This window comes from Myiozetetes cayanensis, unplaced genomic scaffold (assembly GCF_022539395.1).
Source record: "Myiozetetes cayanensis isolate MyiCay16 unplaced genomic scaffold, myiCay2020 scf1, whole genome shotgun sequence".
Lineage (NCBI taxonomy): Eukaryota > Metazoa > Chordata > Aves > Passeriformes > Tyrannidae > Myiozetetes > Myiozetetes cayanensis.
In genome coordinates, this window is record NW_026086604.1 from 117,855,856 (window position 1) to 117,872,781 (window position 16,926).

Sequence of the window (16,926 nt, forward strand, 5' to 3'; positions counted from 1 at the left end):
GGTTTTGACCCTCCTGTAAGTTTTTAAAAAATGCTTGAACCAGTCTTTTTAGCACACTGCTTACAAAATAAATTAATCCCAAGGGCCTTCTGTGCTAAAGGATCATTGATCATTTTCATAAGAACACAGAAAGTATCCTTTTCCGCAAATAATGAATGAGCTGCTGATCCAAAAATGAGACTATTGAGGCAGCTAAATATTTACCAGAGTGATGAATTTTTTTAAATGGTCTTCAGTTCCACATTGTATATTTGACAACCTGCAGATGCGTACCTACCTAGTGACATCTCTCCATCAAGCCTAGAAGTTGTGATTGGCTCCTGCAGTGTGACCCCAAGTGGGTCCAGTTACTGAAAGCAGAGCAAAGGAAACCTTCCTTTTAAGTATCCATCCCCCAAGCCTTCATCCTGGTATAAATCACTGTCATTCCATTGACTTCGGTAGGTTTGTGCCAATTAACACCGGCTGACAGCCTAGCCCCATATTTAGTAAAAGCTAGTTTCCAAGGCTAATGGGGTTGATTCAAACCTTTTGCTTACCAGGCAGCTTTGCCACAGGGAATTTTTAAATTTTTCTCTCCCCAAAACGGACGTAAAATTTACCAAAGGCCAGCTCTGACTGCCTTGCTTTTCTAATCCTGTGGTTTCTCCTTTGAGGACAAGGTAGGTCTGCAAGGCCCTTTGCCAACATCCCCTCAACACCGGTGAACACAAGTGCTGTGTACCACTTGGTTACTGCCTCTCTTCCAGCTGCATGCACAGTTTGCATCATGCTCTGCCGCTCCACAGCAAAAGGGCATGGTAGGCATGCCAACCATGAACATGCCACCTCATTTAGGGAATCTACTGAATTGTGAAGCCATTCTCTTCTGTTTGACCACAACAAAATGCCCCAGATGTTCAAGCTGGGATTAATGGGTGCCCTGGGCAGCTTTCCCTGCAAACTCGGTAGGACTGCTGCTGCAGACTTTCTGCAGGCAGGGCCATGGCATGACTGTCCAGGGCACTTGCCACTCATCATCAGCCAGCCCACGACACTCTGGGTGCGCAGGCAGCGCGGTGCACGTGGGCCAGCGCGGGCAGCAGTGCGCAGGCAGCTGAAGCTGCCTGTTCCCTGACTTGGAAACAAAAGCTCTTGACAGGGGCAAGAGTGCAAGCACAGTCGGAGCTGGGGAGCCAGTGAAGCAGTAATCCAGGGAGTCAGTAGATCAGCTGTGGGGATGGGGGGAGAGCGGGGAGCAGAGGGCGGTGGCAAGGAGGGGGGAGAGCTGGCAGGTCTATTTGAATATCAGGCTCTGCCACACTCGAGGCTCCACTGACAACTTCATTACCTACACATATAAAAATGACTGCAGGGTAATGCAAATGGCTTTTGCGTTGTACACTCGCCTGCGTTCTGCGTGCTGGCTGCAGGCTGAAAAGACCTGGCGATGGAGCCTGGAGGCAGACGAGCTTTTGTCCAATTTAATAGGATATCTCTTCAAGGCATAATCCTCCCCTCCCACTCCCCATGCATTATGGAGTCCGGTGACCTGGCTTTTCAGGCATGGGGAGAAAAGGGGGGCTGTCTCCATCCTGACCTCATCTGTCAATCACAGAAGAAAGAGCTGGGGGAGAAGGAGGGAGGGATGCCTATCTATCTATAAGAAATTTCTAATGAATGTTAAGCAAATTTCTTACAGCCTGACACGGTGATCTAATTAATATTATAGAAATGTCGACGGAATATCATTCTGCAGATAGGATTTATCACCTTGAACTGCTGTATAACTGATGGTGAAGGAATAGGCACCCCCGTCCCCCCTGATGCTGATTAAATTAGACATAAGCATCAATATGTTACTTATTGGAGACTAGAATTTCATGCTATTACTCTTCAGTTAATCAGAGAACTGTATCTTTTTTTAAAAGATATCAGACTCACAGTTCTGCTTGTCTGATAAAAGAGATGGACAGTTTGATTATGCAACACTCACTGCATGGAGGAAAAATTCAAAAAGAATTCCTATCTAAAGCAGGCTGAAAGATCTTGCAATGACTTTGGGAAAGCTCATCTTGAATCCACCCAGAATTTGGAATGGCATTGATTCAGATGAAAGGAGTAGGAATATAATATTATTGCCCCTTTATTCACCATGAAGAGACTGTTGAGGAGGATGTCTGCCATTCGTTTGCCCAAGGTGTTTGGAGACAAGTCTTTTCCTGCTATACAAGATGCACACAAGCCTTATTTCCTAGAGCAAGGGCATCTGAGAGTGCCTGAGAGCACTGGGCTGTGGCAGAGTTCTGTTGCCTCTTGCCCGAACCAGTCACAACCCACTGAGCTCTGGCATTTACCTACCTACCAAAACCTCAAAATACAGAGTGAGCCTTAAGGTCTTCTTGTGAGGAGTTTTATCCTAATTATTTTTTGTTAGGGGACTCATGTGTGAGCAGCAAACTCCCCTTTCCACAGTAGTACGTAACACTTGAAGTTGGTGGGGTTTTTTTCCTAGATTTCCCTTTGTTCGGCCTTTATCATCCTTCCTCAAAGGATGTGTGCAGAAAACTCTTCCTCTTGAAGCAACTTTGTTCTGTGCTGAATGATCAGGGCACCTCGGCTCCAGAACATCACCATTAATGAGACCAGTGGTTGAAATAACTGACTTTTCCTTTATGTGTTTAGTGGCCAGGAATCATTATACAAAAAAAAAAAAGGTGGGCACAGGGGACGATGTTGGCTCTCATGTTTTGCAATTATGTGGCTATGAAAGAAGGTAGAGCTGTTCAAGAATGTGTAAATAGGCAAAAAGGGATGAGTCTAAGCATAGGAAAATTGTGACAGAATATCAGGAAACATTTCCTCACGGTGAGGCCTTCAATTGTGTAATGGTCACCCCAGGGAAGTGATAGAAGTCTTGGCACTTGAGTAATTTAAAATTAGAGTGGGTAAAGCACAAGGGAATATCCTGTTGGGAGCAATCCTGTATTGATAGTTGAATAGGCAGAGTCGCCTAATTGGTCTTTTCAGGCAGAAGTGGGAGTCTGTGATGACTGATCTGTCCCTTAGGCATTAGGCTGCAGAATGACCATTTTGCATCACTAAATGCCTGTTCCTGATTTTCTGGTTGGACAGTTTAATGCATTTCTAAGCTTGACTAGCAGAGATGAATATTGTTGCATCCTATATGGGGCATAAAAATGTTAAGCTTGAAAGAAGCTCTTACGGCAGATAAGAGGATTTGTGATTCTGATCCAGAATGTTGTGATTAAAATCTAACAGCATGATACAAAATTTAATGAATGGCTGTCAGCATCCTTTTGCTCAGGGTTCAATTTCACAATCCGTTTAATTTTGCACCGCTACCAGCAGCAGCAACCCTGCCACTTCACAACACTGGCAACTGCTGCCTTCCCATCTTCTTTCTCCCTTGTGCCAGCACTAGTGAATGTGGGGCTGCATGGTCAGCTAGATCTCTAAAAATGAAAAGTTACCCTACGACACCTCCCAAAGACTTGTGCTCAGCCAAGTCAGCTCTCAAAGCAGCTGCCTGCTGCGCTGTGTGGATGCTGAGGCCAGCAGAAGTGAGGGATATGGATATACAGTTATACAGCTTCAGGTTGGGGGCTTTCAGTGACAGCTCAGACTTAGGTCAGCCTCTGCTGATCAGCAAATCCAGTCCTCTTTATTTTAATGTTTTGGAGAAATAAGGCACAGCCAGCATAAGAACTTTGCTGTGGTTGCATGGTCAGTCTCCAGGAGCTTCAGCTACCGTGGGGTCATCGTGTGATGACCTTCCCTTTAAGATTACTGGTAGAAGTCAGATCCAGCACAGATACATAGTGTGGGATTCAGCTCATCTCATTTAGTTAGTTAGGCTTCCAGTATCAGCTTTCTGCAGCCCAAGAAGAGAGACAGCATCTCCAGAGAGTGATTCACCTCCTGTATCTTAGGCTTAGCCTCGAGCGCCAGTTTCAGGCTGCGATGAATCTCAATGAGCGTGGAGGGAGCCCAGATGACTAATTCAGACTAGATATCTAATTTTCCACAGAAAAAGTGAGCTGGGGTGAATGCCTATCCTTGGATATAGAGAATTAGCCCATGAAGTGCTTGTAATAATGATAAGCTTCAAAATGATATTGAAATATTGTTTTAAATATACATTCAGCAATCAAATATTCTTTCAGAGAGGGAGCTCTGAAAAATACCTTTTGGGATTGAGAAATGTTCTTTGTGGTCCCACAGTGACAGTTCTCTGTCTCAAACAGGTGTTTCATCTCTCTCAGACATTTTTCTCAGACCCCAGAAGGAATAAACTCGCAGATTAATTTTGTTTTGTTTTTTATTAACTAGAACCATTTTCCCCTTAATCTGCAAAAAGCAGAAATGACTTGATAGCAAGCAAAGGGGTGGTAAGAGTGACATGGGACATAGTCCCATTGTTAAAGCCTACTAGTTTGGCTCGTATACTCCTGGGTCCAGGCACAACCACACAGCTCCTTGCTCAGGTCACCACCCTTGGCATTAAGGTTTGTGATTGTGTGGACCAAATCACCCATGGCCCAGAAAGTACTCAGATGCACCACTCCACTCGGAATAGATGGTCTCACAGTTGTTACAACTGGCTACAAACCTGGACCTTTAAAAGCTGAGCTTTTCTAATACATGTATGTTATAGGCAGACACAAATTGTGTGAAGACTGTGGCTGTGTGACTTCTGCTAACACAGGAGATGACACACAACACAAACAAACACAGTCTGCATCACCCACCATTTTGTGCTGCTTGTGTCCTACCCCTGACAAATGTACAGTCACATTTGTGCTTCTGTATAACCATTCATTCATCACCCTTAGTCCTAAAGTACCAGGAGACAAATACAGTGCAGTTCATCCCCTTTAAACATTTAGGAACTCCTGTGTCCTAAGGAAAGCAAGACTGGGGTATAACATTATGGGCTTTAAATTACACAAAGCTGCAAAAGCCCTCTATTTTGATAGCTGTCTGTTTGCAAAGTGATGACAAAGTGCACCTTCCCAGCACAACTTAAAGACTGATCTTATTATATATTTAGAGCAGAGATGAGGAAAATATATAAGGATTTACTAACATTCTGAAATTACGAAATGCAGTAAGAGAGGAATGATAACTTTCCTTTTCAACAACTGCTCTAACCTACACTAATGAGTAGACTGTTAGGAATTTTCTTCACTTAGCATTTCTCATTATTAATAAATTTTGCACTGACAACTATAAAGTGAACACTCTGGATTTATGCACCTAACCTAATTACATATGCTGCATGTACGCATTTCATTATTTACTTGACAGATTCATTCCTTGATACCATAAATAATTAAAGAAGGATCAAATATTAACAATCAGATACATGTTAATTCTCCTCAAATCTGGGGAAACAAACACATTTTATTTTCCATCCAATAAAAATGGAATAAAATAAAATGCTTCCATTAGAAGGATTTAAAAAAAAAACAGGTAAAGTCCTTCAGTGTCGTTTTTATTCTGCATACAGTGAAAATTAAAATGTCCAGCTGCTCTCTAGTTCCTTTACAGGAACACGTATAGCAATTTTAATAAGTATAAAAGGTTAGTAATTCCTTTTTGACAGTTTCTAAATGAAGCAAGTTGGTTTAGTGTTTGTCAGGCAATCTCAGAGCAAGGCAGCTTCAAATATAAAGTCTGATCCTGTCCCCATGAATGTCAAAAACAAATTTGTACTGAACTTCAGGTAAAAGAGCATCCATCCCATTATTTCCTATGTATTAGTGGTTCATTTCCTTCCAGACTGGAAACCCAAACTTGCCCTCTTCCACCAAGCACTATCAACTGAGCAAGGGCCTGATCCTACTCACTGGGGAGGGCTGGCGGTGCCTAGGAGTAGCCAAGAGCCCAGTGTGCACAACACCTCCAGGATTCAGCCCTAATGTGAATAAAAGGGGAAATTCTGCTCCTGCCCCTTTCTGCTGCTGTGTTACATCCTCTCTGGAAGCACCCTGCTCTGATTTGGTGGGGTTTTCTGTAGAGGGTGTTGCACAGCAGGAACCAGGCAAGGCAAGGAACTATGTGGCCCTTTCCGTGCCAGTGATGGCTGGGGGGCAAGAGCTGCCAGACAGCCCCAGGAGCTGTTCAGGGCCTCCAGAGTAAGGGCTCTTCTCAGAAGAGTTACTGCTTGAGCTTTGAGTTATAATTAAATCTGCAGGCGAATTATTTGTGACGGAAAGCTGCTTCCAGTCACAAACCTGTACAAACTGTCTTGCCTGCTGTGCAATTTAAATTGATGTTTAAATATTTTTCTACACATTATTCAATATCTCCATTTGATCAAAAATATTCTCCAATTTGAACAAATTTACTTTTGGATATCACATCCCACAATTTTATCATTTTAAAGGTGTTAAAAATTCATAGATTGCCACATTATTCATCATGCAAGATTAATGCCAGCCTGACAGGTTTTTCAAAGATGTGGGTTTTTTTTCTAAGTGCATATACCATATCTGTATGAGATGTACCATGGTTGTTGAATATTGATTATTCACATCTCCTTTCTTATTTCTGATGCTAAAGAGAGAATATTAGGGTGTGATTGTCAGGGTTAGCGTCTCTCTGACCTACACATGTACTATTAATAATTTATGAGTTGATTTGAAATAGATCTCTGTGAAATGAGCTGGCAATAAGCAGGGTTGTCTAAGATGACAAAGATTCAGAACAGGGCGACTCATGTACATTAGCTTCCTGGTTTCAATCTGAAAACAAAATGAAACAAAAACTCAGTGTGGCTTACAGAGTAGTTAGGAATTTATTATTTGAATACACCAAGAAATATCAGTACTACATATTAAAAGGTAAGTCTGGATGAAGCAGTTGATGTATTAGTCAAACTTTCTAAAGTATTACGCTTGTTCAACTGTATAAATATATATATGATGCATGAATAAGCAATAAAAAATATGGTAATCTGTTGGTCAAGTGGATGAGCATCAGCTTACAAATACAGAGCCAGCTCAGAGACTCCTAATTCCATTTAAGAGTTGTCTCCCTGAACCCAAAGAAGATAAAAATAACAAAGGTCAAGACCTGCAGATGCAGAACTGGATTGTCTTGAGGCTTCTAGCATCTAATGTGAGCTCTTCAAAGATTAGGATCACAGTTTTTTACTTCAAAAGCCTTCTTTCTTTGCACTTTATCTCTTTATTTAGAAAGCAACTCTGCTTATGTCCACAGACTTACTGAGGATGCCTGGATTGCATTTAAGGGGTCCTCAAGAGCGGATCTGGAAAAGTCAGCCTGTCCCCTTTCACTGATGTCAGGCACGCCCTGACAAGGTGCCTCTGGCAGAGCTGCACCCTGCCACAGCTGCTCATGGAGAGGAGGGGGAACCCTGGCAAGGGACAGTGCAAGCACAAAGTTTCCCACCAAAGCAGGGCAGGGGTGACCACGCTCCAGGACCTCCCAGACAGGCTTAAGTGTGATGGCAGCAAGTGAGACATGGCTAAGAAACCACAGCAAGGGTGCCCACTGCTTTTCAAAGGGCACTCCTAGCAATTTTGTAGTAAATGAGTAAACTCTGCCAGCTTCCCAAAAGAAACAGATCTAGTAAACGTCAGGCCTCGTCACCTCATCACCTTCTCTACGTCTGCCTTTTTTTCTTGACTGCTGGACTAAGTGTGCTTGTTACTAACTGACAAAGTGTATTTCTGGTTTCCTTGTCACATGCACTGCTGTGATCCTGAGCCCTTAACCTGCATGGAAATATAGCATGTAAGATTGAAGTTTTTTTAAAATGTGATGCAAAATCAAATGGTAAAAGCAAAAGTCTAGCTGACCTGAAAAGGAAGGATACTGTTACTTAAACCGTCAGCACCCAACAGTTAGGCATAGGGAAATAAGTAGAAACCTTGTTAATTTTCTAAAATAAAGATGTCCAACCAAGGAAATTACATTGAACAGCACAAACTAGAGCAGCACAGAGCGGCATGTCAAGAGTCACAGGGGTGTTGCAGTGACACAGAGACAATGAAATGGGATGACACCAGCTCTTCTCAGTGGGAGGGTTTTCTCCGTCTCCTGGGAGTTTTGCTGCACATCCATTGTAGGAAACCTTTCCTCCAAAATTGCCAGCAAGCCTTTTGCAAATCTTATTAATATTCTTCCTCAGTGCTGTAAAGTATGCTGCAGACAGGAGATGACAGTTGCCTTCCCGTGAGCAAGGGAAGAGCAGGAGGCTAACACCAGCGCTGACATACTCCAGTAAAACTGCACTGCTGGTATCTCGAAATAAGAAATGAATCAGAAGGGAGAATTGACTCATAAGCACGAGCCCAGCCAGCAGCCAAAGTGGTTATTTATTATTTGCAGTATGGTGCACCGAACACGTGCTTCCCAGACAAATCGCAGGGCAAGGTCCTTGCCCTGAAGAACATACAATTTATGGAGCCGACCCTGCAAGACGCTGCGGGCCCTCCCGGGAAGACCAGAGCAATTTCATCTCAGGATCATTTTGGTACATCTTGGGAGGTCTTGCCTCTCTTGCTAACACAAATGGTTCTTTTGACCCCAAGGGATGACTTCTGTAAGTGGGGGTGATTTGGTTGTTAATCTGTGATTCATGAGAAGTAAAATCTTTCCTCTGTCTGTAGAGTTTCTGCATGTGCACAGTATTAATACCTGCCTAAGTGAGAGGGAAGCTTGAACTCTCCAGATCTATCATGGGAGCTGCAAAGTCTCATGCATTCAAGTGGCAGAGTTCAGCACATGTCTCTCAGCAGACCCCAAAGCACCATTTCCTGGGGGGAAATCTGGGCACAGTGAAACCACATCAAAGTGGTGCAAACAGGGAATGAGCAAGAGAAGTGACTTTCCAGCTGCTGACATCCCTGACACTAACCCACAGCCAAAGTAGTCTCCCTCAGTTGTGGCAGGAGAGTTTCAGCCAGGGGCTCCTCCTTGCCTTCCCAGCAGACAGAGAAACAGAGAACTGCTGGAGGATCCTTCTCTAGGAACTACATTTCACTTTACAAAATTTACTTTGAGATCTCTCCTTCTTTAGTTATGGGACTTTAGACACTGCCTGCAAAGAAATTTCAGGGCACGCTAAAAGTTTATAGTTATGAACTAATGCCAGCAATCACCATCACAGCCATAAACTGGCTCCCCAGTTATGTTTCCCTAAATTTAACATTCAGAACTCTGCTTCCTTGTGTTGCACCCAGAAAAATACCAAGTACTTGGTTCTCAAACCTGCAAAATTATTTGTGGATTCCCAAGCCCTGAAGTAGCCCAGAATGCTCCTCTCCTTACAGGATGCAACACATTAGGGCACATCCAGCTCTTCAATACAAAACATCAGTGAGTTTGCCATCTTCAGAAGGAAACATAAGCCTCATCTTTTTACAATGGCTCCAACATTATCCAGGAATAAGGAGCGACAAACTAAGCCAAGGAATTTCCTAATGGCTTTCTTCTGTGGGAAAGAGGAAAGATAACATTGTACTTCTGGCTTTTGGAAAGGACAAGAACTCTCTTATTTACAGGCAGTGGCCTGTGCTGATAAATGCGTTGTAGGAAGCCATTGTGATTAGTAAGGAACAAAGTGGGAGGGAAGAGCCAGTAAAGCTCCAGCACAGCACAATGCCCTGTCCTTGGCACAGTCTTCACCTACTTCTCAGAAGTCATTGACTCTTTCTACAAACAATGCAGAATTAAGGATAAGCTTGTACAGCCTTCTGGTGAAGTGTCTCAGTCACCAGCCACTCCAAGAAAAAGGTCTGCTCAGAAACCAAAATATGAACCTTAAAACATTCTTCTTGGGTTTACTTAAATGAGCTGTTGTAATCTAGAAAATTGTATTTACCGATAATGCTTATATTTTGAGTCAATTTTTGAGACTTTTTTTTACTTATGAAAGGTCAGATCATACATCCCATCAGCAGGATAAATTCACACTGTGAGGATGTCTGCTGGAATCAGCTGAACAGGCAACACAACTTTGGTAAGGGAAGTTTGCAGTGCTCATTCACACAAATGGTCTTTACTCATGCTAGCAGCCCCAAATTGTTTTAATAAGTACTGTCATGGATGGATGAGTAAAGACTGAAAGATCTGGCCAGAATCAATCTTTCTTACACTTTTCAGTCAACATCAGCTTCGCTTTCTTCAGTCCAGTTCCAATGTTAACACCATCTGATGGCAACAAAACCACAGTACTTCTGCAAGTGTCCCTCAGAGAAAATCCTGTCAGTGCTGCTTATTTAACCAAGCTAAACAAGGTACCCTAATTGCCTCTCCTCTCCTCCTGTTTTTTTTAATTAGTGAGAAGAGTAACTCTCTTTTTCCAAAATAGACGTAAATCTCTGTTCTGCTACCTCTTAGAAGTGCTTCATGCTGATAGCTGGGGTGAGATTTTCACAAAGAGCATGGCACTTTGTCTCTCAGCAGGTAAAGCAGTGGAGCCCACCAGCAGGAGGAACATTGTTCTTCCCTTATCTGTGAGAGATGCCTGGTACATCATTGTGGTCACCTCACTGTTCCTCAGTTTCCTCAACTGTAAAATAGTAGATCCTGTTTATCGTAAGACTGAATCAATTCCTCATCACAAAAGGCTTTGAGACTCTGGACAGGGAAGCTTTATCATAAACACAGACAAATTATTAACTTCCTATATCCAGCACATGATGTGCTGAGTCTGGTGCCAAGGTGGAGCTTTGACTTCCCAGCAAAATTCAAACTATCCAGGATCAAAACTTGCTTTTATATTTCTTTTTGTGCGTGACCAAATTGCCAGCATTTTTATGAGTAGACAGTCATATCCAACCTCCTCTCCCACTGCTTTAGATCATTAGAAGTAGAAGGAGTTTTGGGTCTTTTAGAGAGCAGAAAACAGTAATAAAATAGAAGATTCACAGAAATAGCACTTAAAAGGCATTTCTTGCCATGCAATAAGAAGCTATCCTATTACTATAAACATGTTACTCTTCCAACAAAGTTATTTCTTGTGGATAAGTACTACTGTTCCAAGGTGGACATTCACATGGTTACTCTTCTGTCATAAGACTGGGTCTCTCAAGGCCCTTGAACATCAGGGGTGCAGTGGGCTTCTTCAGGGAATGAGTCAGAGTGACTAAATCTGTTTAGGAATTGACCTCCCTAAGTCAATGTTAGCTTCTGAGAAAAGCTCTGCTCATGTTTTTAGTGCTTCAGTCTCATAATTCAACACACAGAGCCTTCAAATGATCATTGGAAGTAAAAAGCTGCATGCAGACACAAATGGGGACACAGGAACCCTGGACCTTGTGGGTTAACTCCTGTCCTACACTGAGGTGTCTCATTAAAGCCCAATTTCATGGAATAATCTGGGTCCAGACCAAGTTGTATCTTACTACCTGACAGCTATTGCCTTCAAGAAAGTAAGAACTGGGTCAAACCAGCAGCCACTTTACTGTGACTCTGAATCTGCTCTCAGACAGGGGCCACCAGCAAATGCTGAAAGTAGACTGCAAAGACAAGATAGGAACAGGGAGAAGCCTTCCTCCTGAAAGACCTGCCCATCTCTCAGCCACACACTGGTTGTTTTCATCCCCACACAGGGATAAATACACAAACCCAAAATTTGGAAAAAAGCCTCCAAGAAATAATCACATGTCCAGAAAAACACAACTCAGGGAGTGAGCTGCTAAAATACCTCAGGGGATCCAGGTCCAAGTGAGAAGTGCTCTGAAGAACTCAGGGCTGCACTTTCAAGTTTTTAACACCTTCATCTGACCCAGGCTTTTCAGAGGCTTGGTCACCTATGGCTGCTGACTGCCTTTTCCTTACAGAAACCTTTTAATAATGTATTGCTTAAATAGGAAATAAAACAGAATCAAGATTCCTGATGCTCAGCTCAGAGGTGTGACTTCAGAAAAATCACTCCCTTTCTGAAGCACAAGGAGATACTGTCTTTTGAAACAGTTTTCACTACCCGTTCAAGTAACAGGAAATAAGAACCTATGTGAGGTTTTAGCAGCTGGAAATACATGGCACTTTAAAAGCAAAAACATACAAAAAGAAAGGATAGACTTCATAGTCCACTTTATCATTACTATTATTGATCAGTTAGGACAGGGGGTGATGGCTTTAAACTTAAAGAGGGTAGGTTAAAATTTGATATTAGGAAGAAATTCTTTACTGTGAGGTGGCGAGGCACTGGAATAGTTAGCCCAGAGAAGCTGTTGACAATCCATCCCCGAAGTGTTCAAGGCCAGGTTGGATGGGGCTTTGAGCAAGCTGGTCTAGTGGAAAGAATCCCTGTCCATGGTAGGGGAGTTGGAGCTAGATGACTTTTAATGTTGCTTCCAACCCAACCTATTCTATGATCCTATGATACCACACATTGAAGACTCATGACTTAACATAAGCATAAGTACACCAAAAATAGGAAATAAACCCAGAACTTCATCTACTACCTATTATCTTTCAGAAACAAAATGAGCTTGCACTGCATTTGAAAATGACTGTTTTAAAACGTTCTCTATTTCAAAGCAGACATTTTCCTGTTTTCAGGAAGAAATTAACTATAGAGTACATTCTAAAAGGCCAGCTATTTGTTCAAACCAAAATGTCATTTTTAACCTGAGTGCTATTCAGAAAAAAGAATGTTTTCACCCTCAGCATGAGCAGCACAAAGTCTTTACCATTGACTTCAACTGAACCAGCACTTGATATGTCTTAACCAATTCTGCATTTAGTATTTGTACACGAACTAAAACAGGCCTCTGGTATTCTTGTAAGTTACAAAATATCTGACGCAAATATGTTTTTGTTCAGAAGGTTTAACTGTTTCGGTTTTTTTTCCGTATTCAGTTTTCCATATATGTTTTTGCTTTGTTTTCTGATTAACCATGAAAGAATAGAAATAACATAAGAGTCTGACAAAATACTCATCTCAGCTGATGACTGTTTTCTTACCTACAACCGAAAAAAAAAAGGGGGGAAGACACTACTAGACATTACTAGTAATTTTGCAAGCACTCAAAATCATAGGTGCCACAGGAAAGTTCTACCACTCAGGCATATTTTAAATATAACCATGGGGAAAAATCAGAGAAAGTGCAAATACTTGTAATTACAGCATCCATTTAAACTTTACAATGTATTTTATTGCTGTTTGAAATAATTCTAAGCTCAGGCATATGCTGGCACATTTAACATGGAAATTAGCTGTGCCTGATAAAAATTTAGTACAGTTTAGTAAAACCTATAGCTGCAGCACTACCTGAGTAGTTTGCTCCTCCTGATCACTAAAAAAACCAAAGATAAACTTAGTGAGACAATGGTTGAGTGTGGTGTACCATCATAAAAGATAACTTATTCCCTACCTTTGGGGAAATGTGTGATAGCTGACATGTGTGAAGATTTTTTAATTTATGAGGAGACAGTAAAATAAAATACATTCTTTGAAGGAGTACAATCAAATTACAATCTATTGGTCTTGGTTGGGTTTTTTTGTTGTTCTTTCAAATGGAGGAGATTAAAGCTATGATCCACATTATTAGCTGACAAGAGCAATGTAAAGCCTACGATAGAGGGAGATCTGTATACCCAAGATAGAGCAGCCCTTCTTCAAAGAGTTTACAGTGTGGTGAGGACTCCAGCACTAAGCGCTTAACTCCTGGAAGATTCCCAGATTTAGGACTGAATGCTCAAGTTCTGGTACCAGGATCCATATAATCATTCCAATACAATGATGGACAACAAGATAATATGTATATGACCAAAGATGTCCAGAGGACTCAAGCAAATGGCAGATCTAAGCAATCATGAAGGGGAAATGTTCAACTACCAAATGGCATAAAGAAAAGAAACAATGAGAAAAGGAAAAATAACCCTTCATCTCTGCATAGCATTTATCACAAGAGTAGGTAAACACTTAGCATGTAGAAATATGATGATGCATCATGAAAACCTTTTAACGTCTTGGCTAACAATTGTATTCACTACCAGGACAGTTATTAACAGGTTGCCAGGAGAGAAAATAAAAGCTCCTAGACTGTTTCCATACTGTCTACGCTCAATGTTATTACTATTACATCAATGCCAAGAAATGATAATGGGATGAGAGCCCTCCCCAGCCAGGCACCATGAAAAACCACACTGAGAGGTTGTCATATGAACCAGTGGACAAACGGTGTTTTCTTACTCCTGTCTTTGTACTTGGGAAGTTGAGGCATATCCGTGTGCAGAGCCACCCTTGCCATGGCTGCATGGAGGCTTGTCCTTGTCCTTGGACCTGGTTCTTACTCACCCTGAGCATCCTCTTCCCCATTGGGGAGGGTGTCACAGTCCAGGCTGAAAGACAGGCACCTCCCAGTCCTGCCTTCCCCAGGATCATGACACCTCTATTTCTAAATTCCTCCAGCTCTTGGCAGCCTAGACACTGTTCCCAGAACCTCTGACACTGCAGCCCCAGGTGCTCGGTGGCTCCCGGGAGACTCCATCTGAAGGTCTGCCAGAGGCAGGAAGGTCCATGCTGATGCTACAGACCTTCAGGCACTTTCCCTTGTACATCATCCCACGGCTGCCTTTGTGGCATTTTCATTGCCACGGAGCTGGAAAAACCCAACTCTGGTGCCTATGCTTTCCAGGATACATCCCTCCTCTCCCTCCCCTGCTTTGCTCCCTACATGAATAAATTTCTCTCTCTTTTTTTTTTCTTTGAGTATTTATTTTTTTCCTCTTTCCCATTACCCCTTTAATGCAGAGCAGGGCTGCTGATTACAAAAGAGGCAGTTTGACTTGAGCAATAGGTCTTCTTCACTAATCCTCACTGTCATGGAAATTCCAGCTGCTACAAGAATAAGAGGCTCAATCCATATTTGCCAGCTCTAATATGAAATCTGTCACGGCCCAAATTAATGAGTTCCAAATCCCTTACATCACGATAACAGGTTAAGACTGGTCAATTAATTACATAAATCCTTCCCGATTCAACCGCGCGTTTTTCAGGAGGGGGGACCCGTGTCTTACATAACCGGGCGACACGAGGCCCTTTTGGCTCTCTCGCTGTTCCGCGGGGAAAAAAAAAAAAAAGGCCTCCATTTAAGAGCCCCCCTGCCTGCCACCGAGGCTGGTAGGGAGGGGGGGGGGCTGATAGGGAGCATATTAAAAAAAAACAAAACAAAACAAACTAGAAATAAAGGCGAAAGGCTCGCTCGGCCCCGCGGCGCGCTCCAGCTGGCGCACAGCGCCCCCCGGTGGCCGTGCGGCCACCGGGGGGCGCTGTGCGCCATCGGGAGCGCGCCGCGGGGCCGTGCGGGCGGTGCCTCCTTCTTTCCCGCGGGCTCCCCGCATTCCATCCCCTCCCCGCAACGTTGCCACGGGATGCGGTTGCCACGAGTTACCGGATGGGAGGCCGGGAGGGCTCTGCGCGGGGCGGGGAAGAGCGGGGCGGACAGCGCGGCGGCCCTCAGGTAAGGCTCTGCCCCCCCCGCTCCGCGTCCCCGGGGCAAGGCAGGGCAGGGCGGCGAGCGCGGTCTTGGGATGCTCCCTGCCTGCCTTTTCACCTTTTTTTTTTTTTCCCCCCCGTTCGTTGGATTTTTTTGTTGTGTTTGTTTGGGGTTTTTTTGTTTCGTTTTGTTTGGTTGGTGGGTTTTTTTTTTCCCTCTCTCCTTTTTTTTTTTTTCCCGCGGGCAGCCCCCTCGCTGCTGCGCTCCCACCCCACACCCGCTGCCCGGTGCGGATGCTCTGCGGGGCGCCTCCAGGTCAGAACCGCGGGATGCGAGCCCAAAGGCGAGAGAGAGAGAGTTCGATCTTCTGTTTTAACCAAGGCCACTTGAATTAATTTCTAAGGAGGTTTTTGTTCCAGAAGGCGAAGAAGCGACCTAAGCCGCTATACCGCGTTTTAAACGCCGAAGAGGAGAATGGCTGTGTCTTTCCTAAAGCGTTGAGGCCTTTCGTGAAAAGAATCAGTCCGAGACTGGAAATTATTATTTACATTTCTGCAATATTGTAAAAGCTAGAGAAGAAAGGTAAAGCGCTGTCCTTAGACCTGCGCCTAGTCCTGCAATTACAGGGAGATGATATAGGAACATGGAAGGTTTATTGTTTTGACTTTATCCGTACTGTGCAATTTACAGTAGAGCAAGTCACAAACACTTTGAATTTAATAATTCATAATTATAAAAAATTTAAATATTCCTCTGGAGGAAAGAAAAAAAAATCGGTATATCACATGTCAAAAAAAGACCTAGACACGGAAGTTTGCAGTGCGCCATTTCGAGCATAATTTTTCCTCAATGTTTATAGATCTACACTGCTATTTAAACATATTTCATTCCAAATACACCATCTTTCTCATCTTTCTGCTGTTTTTTTGCTGTTCTTTTTGTAAAAAACAAAAAGAAGTGAAAACCCAAGCACAACAGTGTGGGTGTGTGTATACACACAGTGTGTATATATATATATATCTATATATCTATATATATATATCTCCACACACACATATATTCACTGTGTATATACATATGTGTGTGTATATATATACATATTACAAAAACAATTGAAGAGTAAATCACACATGGTAAGTCGTAAGGTTATTAGGATATTGATATTGAAATAAAGGAAAGCTCACTGCCAGGTTTAAACATGAGCTAGAAAGTAGTAACTTGTTTTATTTAATTACTTAAAAGCTTTTAGGAAATCATCGTAAAAATGAGGATATAAAGTTCTAAGCAAAAGATAAAGCACGGCTTTTGAGGGCAGAAATACTGCAATTAGATAGAATGTAATCTGATTACTATTTCTAATTTATAAATTAGATATTAGCCTGTTAAAACAAAACAAAACAAAACTAGCAGGAAATGTCAGCATTATTTAAAACTAAAAAATGAGAATCAAAATACCAGTGGATCAACTGATCAAACTGCATGCCAGTGTTAAGAAATCACC

At 42.6% G+C, this 16,926-nt stretch overlaps 1 long non-coding RNA gene across 2 annotated transcripts in view; it reads left to right on the plus strand.

Annotated features, from left to right (window-relative positions):
* The window catches only part of LOC126637410 (uncharacterized), a 30,753-nt gene that overhangs the window by 9,398 nt on the left and 4,429 nt on the right, over positions 1–16,926 (plus strand). The window contains exon 1 of one of the 2 annotated variants that reach the window (XR_007628319.1): positions 15,293–16,007. The exons of the other annotated variant lie outside the window; for it this stretch is intronic. This is a non-coding gene — a long non-coding RNA (uncharacterized LOC126637410). Of the gene's footprint in view, positions 1–15,292; positions 16,008–16,926 lie in introns of those variants that run through there. 2 annotated transcript variants of the gene reach the window in all.